Below are 10,999 nucleotides of genomic sequence, written 5' to 3' on the forward strand. Positions count from 1 at the left end.
TCCTTCCTTCCTTCCTTCCTTCCTTCCTTCCTTCCTTCCTTCCTTCCCTCCCTCCTTCCTTCCTTCCTTTCTTCCCTCTCTTCTATCCTTCTTTCTTGTTTGCTTGCTATTCAATGTTAGCTCCCCTGGGCTGAGGAATGATCTGGTCAGCTCAGTGGCTTACAGAGCCAGGGCCTCACCCATCACATGGAAGGTGCACACATCTACATGTGGACAGCTCATCAGCTGACAGGTATCCCCTCATACCAGCCACCCAACACACACATGGTGTCTCAGTTGCAGACAGGAGTACTCAACCAGGCATGTTCCCTCTTACAAGCTCAACACCCCAGCCCAAGAGATATGGGTTTTACTAGTTACCTGGATTGGGAGTGGGTAAAAGGCTCACCTCCACATGTGCAATGCACCAAGCCCAGCTCTCCTCACCTGGGGATGGGCAAGACCTTCTCCTCACCTGTGCCCAGGACCCTGCTGAAGGAGGAGGACCCGGGAGGCCAGGCACAGTCCAGGGGGCAAAGGAGCCAGCAGCTAAGAGCCACCTTGAGATGGCAGGGAGTCAGCTGGGAGACCCCAGTCCTTCTCCATTGTCATATCCAACTTCACTTATAAATCTCAAAATTAAGATAAAATAACTAAGAATTTTAGAATGATGACCATAGAACCTGAAATCAAGTGGGAGACCCTGCTGAACATGGAGCTCTGTGTGACTGCACTGGTCACGTGCCCATGAAACCAGCCCCGCTGACCCCCAACCATCCCCTCACTCTAAGAACCCCACCCACTACCACCCGCCCAACTGAAGGCATGCGGTTTCTTAGACAAAATACAGCAGATGTAATATCCACCAAGGGAAGAAAAGGATAATTTTTTTTCTCTTATTTCCTTTTTTTTTAACAAACAAAGATACTGATGACGAGAGAGCTTAAGGGACACCCAACAATGATGCTCCCCACGGTTCGCATGTGGTGGACCTGGGTCTAAAAGCAGCATCCGGGGCCTTTCTGTTATATGGAGCTGCCACATAGCTAAGAGGGGAAAATGCATGATGAATACTTCCTAGTAAACATCTTGATATCTGAAATGTTACAACACTACTTATAATATTGACTTTTAGGGAAAAAATAACCAAACATCCTGACACTTCTGGCAGATGTTTGTGAAATAGTCTCCTTTCTTGTGTTATGTTTTTAATGTGAATGCAACATTTATTAGAAAAGCAAGAGTATCCCTGACGCTGGCCATTATTAACTTGTCAATGATTCACATATGGTATCACTTATAAACGGTGTTATCTCACTGATTTATATTTTAGAAATAAGACGTACCTAATTGTAATCTTATTCTTGTGACAGTTTCAAAGTGATTGTAAATTTAATCCTTTAATGGTCTTAAAATGCACATGCATGTCATTACATAAGCCAATGTATTTTAGATAACTTTTTGTTTTATTCTTTAAATTAATATTAATCAAAACATAAAAAAATCATAGTACAGAAAATTTGGAATATAAGGAAAAGAAAATAGATCACCCATAACCTTTCCTGTCTCACACACAGTTTTAATTGTGGTGTATTTTCCTCCTAGTATTGTTATATAAGTCACAATATGCAATCACACTGCAGTGCTTTGTTTACATAAAAAGGAAAAATCTAAAACCTAAAATAAGAAAAGGCCTAGCTCTCCTCACCTGTGGGATGGGCAAGACATGATTTTATCATTTTACCTAAAGACAGAGACATGGACTTGATCCTTTTTAAAGATTCTTTCTATATGAGAACTGAAATTATAACTTCTTAATTTGAAAAGTACCAAAGAGAAAAAAAAAAGCAAAACTCTCCCAAAGTTCACCTTAGAAGTAAAATTTTCTCCCTATTCCACCCATTCAACTCTATCCCCCAGACTTAACGACTCTTAGAGTTTGGTGTACTTCTTGTCCCAAATTTTCCAAATCTAGATAGACGTGTATAGGTGGACATTAATATACACATGAACTGTTACAAAATCTGAATCATACTACAATCTGGTCTGTAACTTTATTTGTATTATTTGTATATTCAATAGGTTATAACCTAAACTGGTACTAAAATGTTAAATCACAGTTTTGACCTGCTTATGTTTATAAATGTCTATCTAAATAAGTAAAGCCTAAATGGCTAGGATATTTTCAAGTCAGAAAATAACATTTCTCACACTGACCTATCTAGAAGTTTTTTTTAACATGAAGACTCTTTTATTAACTCATCATCTACAGGGCAACCTTCTTAGACAAAAGTACTCTGCCTACCTACCCGCTAACTCCATTAGACCTTCATTTATACCTTTCTGGTAGAACTTACTGCAGATTCTTTGTGTTACAGTTAAATACATAAATCTTCTTAACTAAACTGCAAGATACTGGAGAAAAAATAAACCTAATATAACTTGTTTCTCCTGTAGTTATTAGGATAATGTCTTGTACAAAATATGCTCGTAGTTACATGTTTGTTGCTCAAACAAGTGCATGAATGACTGATCTGATTTACTTCAAGTTGTTTCACTAACCTTAGTATTAGTTTTGCACTAATCAGTCCAGATTCTCATACAGTGTTTCGTAGTAACTAATATTTTACATGACAAATTAAGTTCAGTAAGTGAGCACTAATGAGACAACGAATGGACCCATATAACCATCAAACTTGAAGCTTTATTCTCTATCCTGATCATGAGCAGGGAAGTTTCATTAGGCACTATAGCCCTTGTTTTTTTTTTTTAAGATTGATTTATCTATTTTAGAGAGAGAGTGGAAGAGAGTGTGGGAGTGGAGGTAGTAATGGTGGGGGCAGAAGGAGAGGGAGAGAGAAACTTCAGCAGACTCCCCCCTGAGTATGGAGCCCCATGCGGGGCTCAACCTCACAACCTTGAGATCAGGACCTAAGCCAAAACCAAGAGTCCAAGGCTTAACCAGTCGACTGTGCCACCCAGGCACTCCCATTGTAGCCTTTTAAAATATCTTCTTACATTAGATCCTTTGTAACCTAGTTGAGTAGACCAAGATAGTAATAAGCTTCTAAAGAGTTGACCCTTTTTAATCTCTAGAATTAATCAACTAAATCTTTTTGTAAAATTTTGAATTTACAGTTCTATCAAAGGACATACATATGTAATAGATACATAAATGCATGTCTTTGTGTCCATTTTGGGCTCCCTATTCTTACACAACCTTGACCTGATAAATAGTGTTTTCCCTTGTCTGAGTCCCTATTTCTTTCAGATTTTGCTTATGCAGAGTTTCAAACATACACAAGACAGAAGAGTATAATCAACTCATCCACAAATTTTAACAATAATTTGGCAGATGTTTACAATCTGAAAAGTGACATAATTTGTTCCCAGAGAATCATACAACAGCTCTTGTCAAGATCCTTTTCAAATGCTAGATAAGGCTCTCTGTAAAAGTAAACAGAACGAGAGTCACCTCAAAACAAATGATCCTCAGGAAGTGAAAACTGGAACCACATGTGCACCCTGAACTAGAGCTTTCACACGACAGGCTTTCTACTCAGGCATCTTGTTTGCAAAACAAAGCGGTGGAATACAGAGTGAGGAGCAGAAAAGGCTGCATGTGATGAAGGCTCTGGCATGCCCTGAACTGCCCAACACCCTCCAGAATGCACAGACAGGGCACAAGGTACAGTCCTTGCCATCGAGGAAGTCGCACATGGATTTGTAAGAAATGATAAGCTAACCAATTGCCAGAAGAAATGGAAGCATTCATTTAATTACAGTGGTGGCGAATCATTTATTTATATTCTATGCATCTTATTTTTTTCAATCCAAGTAATAATTTTCCTTATTTTCAAATTACTAAGTGACATATTTGTGCTAGATACATAGTTTGGTAGAAAATTCCAACTTTCCTACCTTTCACTATCAACAAAACAACATAAAGCTCAAGAAAATCTCATGGAGTACATATGTTACCAATAATCTTATTATTTCTGTTGTGGCCCAGCAGTGATCTTAGCAAGCTAATATGTAAAGAACATGTAACTTCTTTTTAGTTGGCTTATCTACAGCAAAGTGTTACAGAAACTGTGCCTTACCTTATCCTTTTAGTACCACAATTCACTCCGACTTGCGTAGATGGGAAGGTCGGCCCACTGTTGGAGAAAAGGGAGGTACAGAAAAACAGAATGGAATCATGAAACTTACCCCAATTTCTCATCCACATTATGAGGTGTGGTCTGAAGACCAAGGGCATAGGCATTCCCTGACAGCTTTTAGAAATGCAGAATTGAAGGCCTACTCAATTCTGTTAAAGCAGAATTTGCATTTCAGTAAGATCCCCAGCTGATTGATATGACCATTAAAGTTTGAGAAGCACTGTCTTAAACTTCCTCTTATCTCTGGGCTGTGTCCATGGCACCACAACACAATGAACAACTGTGTTATTTTGCCACATCTCTGATAACATGGTCTCTCCTAATTAGACAATCAGGTTTCACCTACCTTTTTTTTTTTTTTAAAGATTTTATTTATTTATTTGAGAGAGATCGAGTGAGAGAGAGCATGAGAGGGGAGAGGGTCAGAGGGAGAAGCAGACTCCCCGCTGAGCAGGGAGCCCGATGCGGGACTCGATCCCAGGACTCCAGGATCATGACCTGAGCTGAAGACAGTCGCTTAACCAACTGAGCCACCCAGGTGCCCCTCACTTACCTTTTTTGAATGATCTATATGCTCATGGATGCATTTGATTTAGTAATATTTTGTATATAAATCTTGGGCGTAAAGATTTTTCCCGTGCCCCTTTTCAAAGTTAATACTTAAAGTTAAGACCTTTGATTTCTAGAAATCAGAAGTTTCAGCTCCACAAGAAAATCATTTCACATTTCCATAGTAATCAACAGACTCACCCGCGCCACTCTGTCTCAGCAAGTGAAGAGTAAATATCAAAACCAAATATTAGATTGAATAAATGGAAATATTGCCATTAGCATAATCTAACCCAAGACATTATAAAAACACATACACACACAATTTCGTGGCATCTTTCATACCCATTTCTTATAGATAAGATATGAATTTAATCTTTAAAAGCTTTTGTTTTCTAAATATCTGCAAATTACTTTTAATTGGAGAAATACGAGAAGGTTAAAGTACTTCCCATTTTATTATATTGGGCCCTTCAGTAAACTCTGGCTTTTAAAATTATTTAAAATGTTAATGAAATATTTTTTTACTTCACTATTCCTACATACCTTTTGACTTAAGTAACAATTATAATACAAATATACAATTTAGCTTTGTCCTTGTATCTGAGTTAGGATACATTGCCACAAATATCTTTTTAATCCACAGAAGAGTTAACAAATCTTTCCCAACTTTTATTAACACACAAACACACACACACACACACACACACACACACCTGATCTCAGTAAACTAATAGTTTCTTTGGAAAACTTCAATTTGGAGTGGAAATGAGATTAAGTGGCAGACCAGAGGAGTTTGGCTTGGGTAGTAGTGGGCAAAGGGCGATCTAAATATTAGGCATGTGGTTGACTCTAGGATGGGGAGTGGGAGAAAGAAAGGGAGACAACCATCCCTCCTCTTTCTTACCTCCTCCCCTATTCCTCCTCTACCACAACCGCCAGCTCTTATACTCTTTCCTTCACAGATCAAAGGACTCCCCTCCTCACCACCTAGAAAAGGCCAGAAAACATCTTCTTTATGCTGTTCCCAGTAATTAGCCACCGGCAGATTATTAGGGACTATCCTTAAAGACAGAAACATCTAGTGGTCTCAGTTTTAAATTAATCACACTCACGTTTTTAACAGAGGACACAAAATCACAGGTATGATCTTAGTAGTTAAGAACCTCTCTAAAGTTTTTATTAGAATACATATCTACTTAATATGTTTGATTCAGAAATATAAGAACAATCCGGCATTGGACTTGGCAAAACTTAAACTGTTTGAGAAAGGAAGATGCTGGAACAACGCAGACCCAGGACTAAGAAATGAAACTAACTTCATCATGGTTCCCGAGGACATGGGCAGAAGTCTAAATGAGACCTTCCAAAAAGGGCATGAGAGGCCCATGTTATTAGCATCCATAAGCAGTGGGGTTCAAACCGTGGTAGGCAGCAAGAGTTCTAAGTAGGGACAGTCTTTGAGGACAACCAGGTGGTAGCATTCTTCTGAAATATTTTTCTTATTTTGGTAAGTGATTCTATTTGGGGAATTGGAGCATAGATACCTGAGGCTCTGATAATAATTTCTCATAGTTTTTCCTAAGAAATACTTGGCACCTTTCCTCCTTTTGCTTTTCAAATTATGCCAAATCCATCTCAAATTTTAGTTTAAATTCTCTCCTTCACCCTGAGATCATCTTGACAGCCCCACATGCTGCAATGAGGTGTTTCCTCCTCTTGACAGACCCATGTGTTTTTCATCACAAGCAATGGTGTCAAAAAAATTATGTTCTTCAGCATTATTTGTGAAGTCAGTGTTTCACTTCCCTTGTTCATCTTTCTGTTCCAAACTCCTGACTTTCAAAAGCAAGAAGGTTTTTTTTTAAATTCTGTCTGTAAACCTAAACTGTTACATTTCTGTTTGAATTAAAATTTACAAAAAACATATTCTACATATTTTTCTCAGTGGTATCATTTTCTTCTTGCTGTATTAGAAGCATGTAGAAGTTGGTGGGTTGTAAGAATTTTAATACATCTTGTGATTTGCCGTGGAGACCACAGTTTTTTCCCCTAAAGCTAATGCCAAGGATCACCGCCATTGTGTAGAATGTGGGAAGGTTCTGCTGACAAGACCCTTATCTGACTCCAGAAGTAGTTTCTTCAACTTCTTCTCTGTGAAATAACATGTGCATTCACTTGCCAAGATTTTAACCTTAATATATGTTTTCCTTCACCTACTCAAACTATTTATTTTGTTTTTGTTTTTTGTGTGTCTTAACATTTTATCTAGGAGCTCTTCATCTTCCTAAATGAATTAGAGCAAACCCAGTTCACTCAAGATGTTTTTGAACATGCTGTTGTTTTCCTCAATCACATGGTAGTAACATTTTTTACATACCCTATCATGTCATATTTTGAAGCTTTCCATATATATATCATCAAGCTTTCCATCTCTCCCATAAGATTATATTCTCTTCAGAATATATCGTTTATTTTTAATGACCACCACCACTGCTGAGCCTAACACACTGATGACGTCAAATAAAGATCCAACAAGTGTTCATTGAATTACAAAATAACCAAGAGCTATTTCTTTGGTGGCCATAATTCTTTTAGCTCCAAACAGATTAAATACTCCAAATACTACTGCAAATTCTTGAGTAATAAGGGGTCCCTTTGAACTCTGTCTACCTCTTGGGTCCAAAAGCTATTAATCTTCTGAGTATTAGAAATTAGCACTGATGGGGCACCTAGGTGGCTCAGTCAGTTGAGTGTCCAACTCTTGGTTTTGGCTCAGGTCATGATATCATGGGTTGTGGGACTGAGCCCAGCATTTGGGCTCTGTGCTCAGCAGGGAGTCTGCTTGAAAGATTCTCTCCTTCTACCCCTTCCCACCCACTCTCAAAATAAATAAATAAATCTTAAAAAAAAAAAGGGGGGGGGACGCCTGGGTGGCTCCGTCGGTTAAGCGGCTGCCTTCGGCTCAGGTCATGATCCCAGGGTCCTGGGATGGAGGCCCACATCGGGCTCCCTGCTCAGCAGGGAGTCTTCTTCTCCCTCTGTCCCTACCCCTGCTTGTCCTCGCTCTCTGTTTCTCTCTCTCTGACAAATAAATAAATAAATAAAATCTTTTAAAAAAGAAAAAAAAATAGCACTGATGTACACCATCCACTGAGCCCAAACTCCCTTAATAACCACAATAGCACTCCTACATCTTAACCAGCAATGAAACAAAATATTTCATTCACCTCTTCCTGCCATTATTTATAGCTCCTATTGTTTCTTGCTTTGGGGATATCAGAGTTTTAGGAATGCTATTTTAAAGCCTTGTTTGGATATTTCACCATCCCTTGATTCCTCTTGTTAGAAATTTTCTATTTCTCACTTAAAAAATATTAGATTCCAAAAAATAAGTAAATTTATTTTACTTATTCAAAATTATAAATCCCTGTGTAATATTTTGGTGATTTTACCTTGGTTTTCAAATATCTTTAAAAGTCTTTGCATAATAACAACAGGGGAAAAAAGGGTAACAGGTTCTTAAATGGGGACAGAGAAATAAAGCATAAACTGCCGCAGTTAGAATTGAAAATCAAACTCCAAGGTTACCATAATTCAATAAACACTAAATATCAGCAACATACTCTTCATTGAAAGCTACTTGTTATTCCATAAATCTTTACAAAAATTATTCATCTTTGAACTTGCAGGACCTAACACGGTGTCTAGTTTATAATATGTAAGGTTAGTTACATTATACACAGTATTGAATCAGGTACTAAGGAGAGTTATTACAGAAATTGAGGAGATTTATTTACTAAGAAATTTGCAGTTTAACACAGCTGTAATATGTAACAAATGTAACATACATTTTGGAGCATATATTAATAACACTGGATACAAAATTAGTTTCTTTATTGAAAAACTTCTTAGAACATTTAATACATTCAAGTGCACTGAAAAAAGTGGATAGAGTGAGCAGAATTACCCAAATTTAGCTGACCAAAAATTTCTTTCCCTACCCCTCCAGAAGAATACTTATTAATATCTTTCAAGAAAACAGTTCTCCATAAAAAACCTTTCAGAAAGTGATGGACTAATATAATAGCAGTGATGAAAACAAGATATAATTAAGCAAGGAAAGATTCACAGACAGAAGTACTGAAGTGAGTTTTGACATGTTTGGAGAAGATGGGAAAAGGCATCAGAAGGCAAGACTGACATCTGATCTTTGACTCTCATGTAGTAGAGATGCAAAGAGTTGAGTAGAAATTAGCTTGGCCATTGTGGTATCAGTCAACCAAAGCTAGCAGGAAAGGAGTATTTAGGTAGAATTTACTAGAGTAGGTAAAGAACAGTCCCAACCTTTAAAACAGAGATTCTACAAAGATTGTGCTTGTGGGTAGATTTATATCAATGTGATTATGGCTACACATTCAAACTATAAAAACATGAAAATAAATGCAGTCTGTTACTTACCTTAGGTAATATTATTCTAGTACTGTGTCTTGTTACTTCAAAAGTGATTTCCCTTACCTGTTTGAGAGACTGAAGTCATCTTCCACACTGAGGGCCCATTTGGACAAGTTGAAATGCATTAGAGCTTCTGTACTTTTTCACCAGAAGGAAGAAATATGAAGTATGCGGGAGTTGGGGATTGGAAGAACCTAGAGAAAATCAGAGAAAAAAATGATAAATAATGTGATGCCTTGGGGTCATGCTGCCAGACAGTTCTAAGGATGGGTTTTGCTACACATACGGAAGAAAAATTAGATTCAGAGCTAACGCTGCTATTTTCCAGTAAAGCTCTGAGATTATAGGCTCTGGCATTTAAATAAAAATTTGAAATTAGTATGGAAAAAGAAACCACCCCACCAGTGGTCTAAATGGGAGTGGCCACATCTGGTGAGGCCTGCAGAGCACTGGGCCAAGCAGTGGTAGGCATCCTTGAGGCCCTTGGAGAGCAGGAAAGCTGTTTCCCAGAAAGGCATCAAGTGCAGGGGTTATAATGCAATCCCTACCCCCAAATGGCTTGCTGGCAGCATGGTAACAAACATGAGTGGCCTTTTTTTTTTCCTCTTGGACATATGAGACATCGTGGAGATTTTTCAGAAATAAATGGTGCTGAAAATGGGTGGTCATGTATATGGAAGAACCATAATAATTTTTTTTCTTGTCAAATTTTTATCTAAATTCTAGTTAGTCAACATACAATGCAATATTGGTTTCAGGAGTAGAAATCAGTGATTCATCACTTACATACAACACCCAGTGCTCATCACAACAAGTGCCCTTTAATCCCTATCACCCATCTGGGCCAGACCCCATCTGCCTCCCTCCATCAACCCTCTGTTTGGAAGAACCATAGTTATTTAGCATTCATGTTAATGAGACTGAATGTGAACTTACAGGTTGGTCAGACCTGGTAATACTTACGGAAGGTATAGTGTTTCTATACAGTGTTTGAGGACACACTTCTAGATCAAGAATTGCAAACACTAATGTCTATGGGGCTGTGCAATAAACCTAAGTGTGGGTAGTGTGCCAGCTGTGACACAATAGGTACAAACAGCTTGTATTCAAGCCAGCATCACTCTTGCTGGATGTTATGTTTTAAAACACAATCCAGGCATAACATGAGGGTTGCATAAAGCTAACAGACCCGTTTCACCTGTTTCACCTTTGCTCTCAGACTGTTTCACCTTTGCTCTCAGTGCTTCTTTTAATCCTTCAATTATTCCCCATGTCTTACAAATAAAATCTACTTTCACTGGCATGTCACCTAAGGGTCCATCATAATTTACTCTTACCACTTTGTCTTCATTTCTCATTGTCCCTCATTTATACTCTAGAATCCAGCTAAAAATACATGATAAATGAATAAATAATAAATTTCCTTTCCAAAACACTACTAAAAGCATGGATGTGACAAAACTTGCATAACTTCTCATCAAGAGTTTGATCCAACATTTCTCTGTGAAATGGGCAAAGACTATAGAGCAAGAATATGAACTAATTAAGGCTACAAAAAAAGAACAGCTCTAATTCATTTGCAGTATGCCCTCATTTGGCTGAAAGATTTCTGTATATCAAAATTCCTGCTTGCAACTGCTCACAAAACCTTCCTGGTATCAAAATGGCTCTACATTCCTCTGTAGTCCAGTCAAAGCTGGAGAAGCTGACGCTTATCTATAGACCAGGCTTGTGAATGCATCCCATAATATTGTCATCATTTCAGCATCACCTTCCTCTATGGTCCCAAGATTCAGTACCCAAAACTTCATTCCTATAGACCCTCTCCATCCTATTCAAATAGATGGATACTG

At 38.1% G+C, this 10,999-nt stretch overlaps 1 long non-coding RNA gene across 2 annotated transcripts in view; it reads right to left on the bottom strand.

The window, feature by feature from the left end:
- Window positions 1-9,272, bottom strand: part of LOC118012264 — a 217,446-nt gene extending 208,174 nt beyond the window's left edge. Inside the window, exons 1-2 of one of the 2 annotated variants that reach the window (XR_004679658.1) lie at window positions 9,210-9,265; window positions 4,083-4,139 (exon numbers count right to left, since the gene is read on the bottom strand). This is a non-coding gene — a long non-coding RNA (uncharacterized LOC118012264). Of the gene's footprint in view, window positions 1-4,082; window positions 4,140-9,209 lie in introns of both variants that reach the window. The other variant, XR_004679659.1, reaches the window with a different exon arrangement.
- Window positions 9,273-10,999: the final 1,727 nt, after the last annotated feature.

The sequence above is a fragment of the Mirounga leonina genome, unplaced genomic scaffold (assembly GCF_011800145.1).
Source record: "Mirounga leonina isolate KUSES-001 unplaced genomic scaffold, KU_Mleo_1.0 Mir_151, whole genome shotgun sequence".
NCBI classification, from domain to species: domain Eukaryota; kingdom Metazoa; phylum Chordata; class Mammalia; order Carnivora; family Phocidae; genus Mirounga; species Mirounga leonina.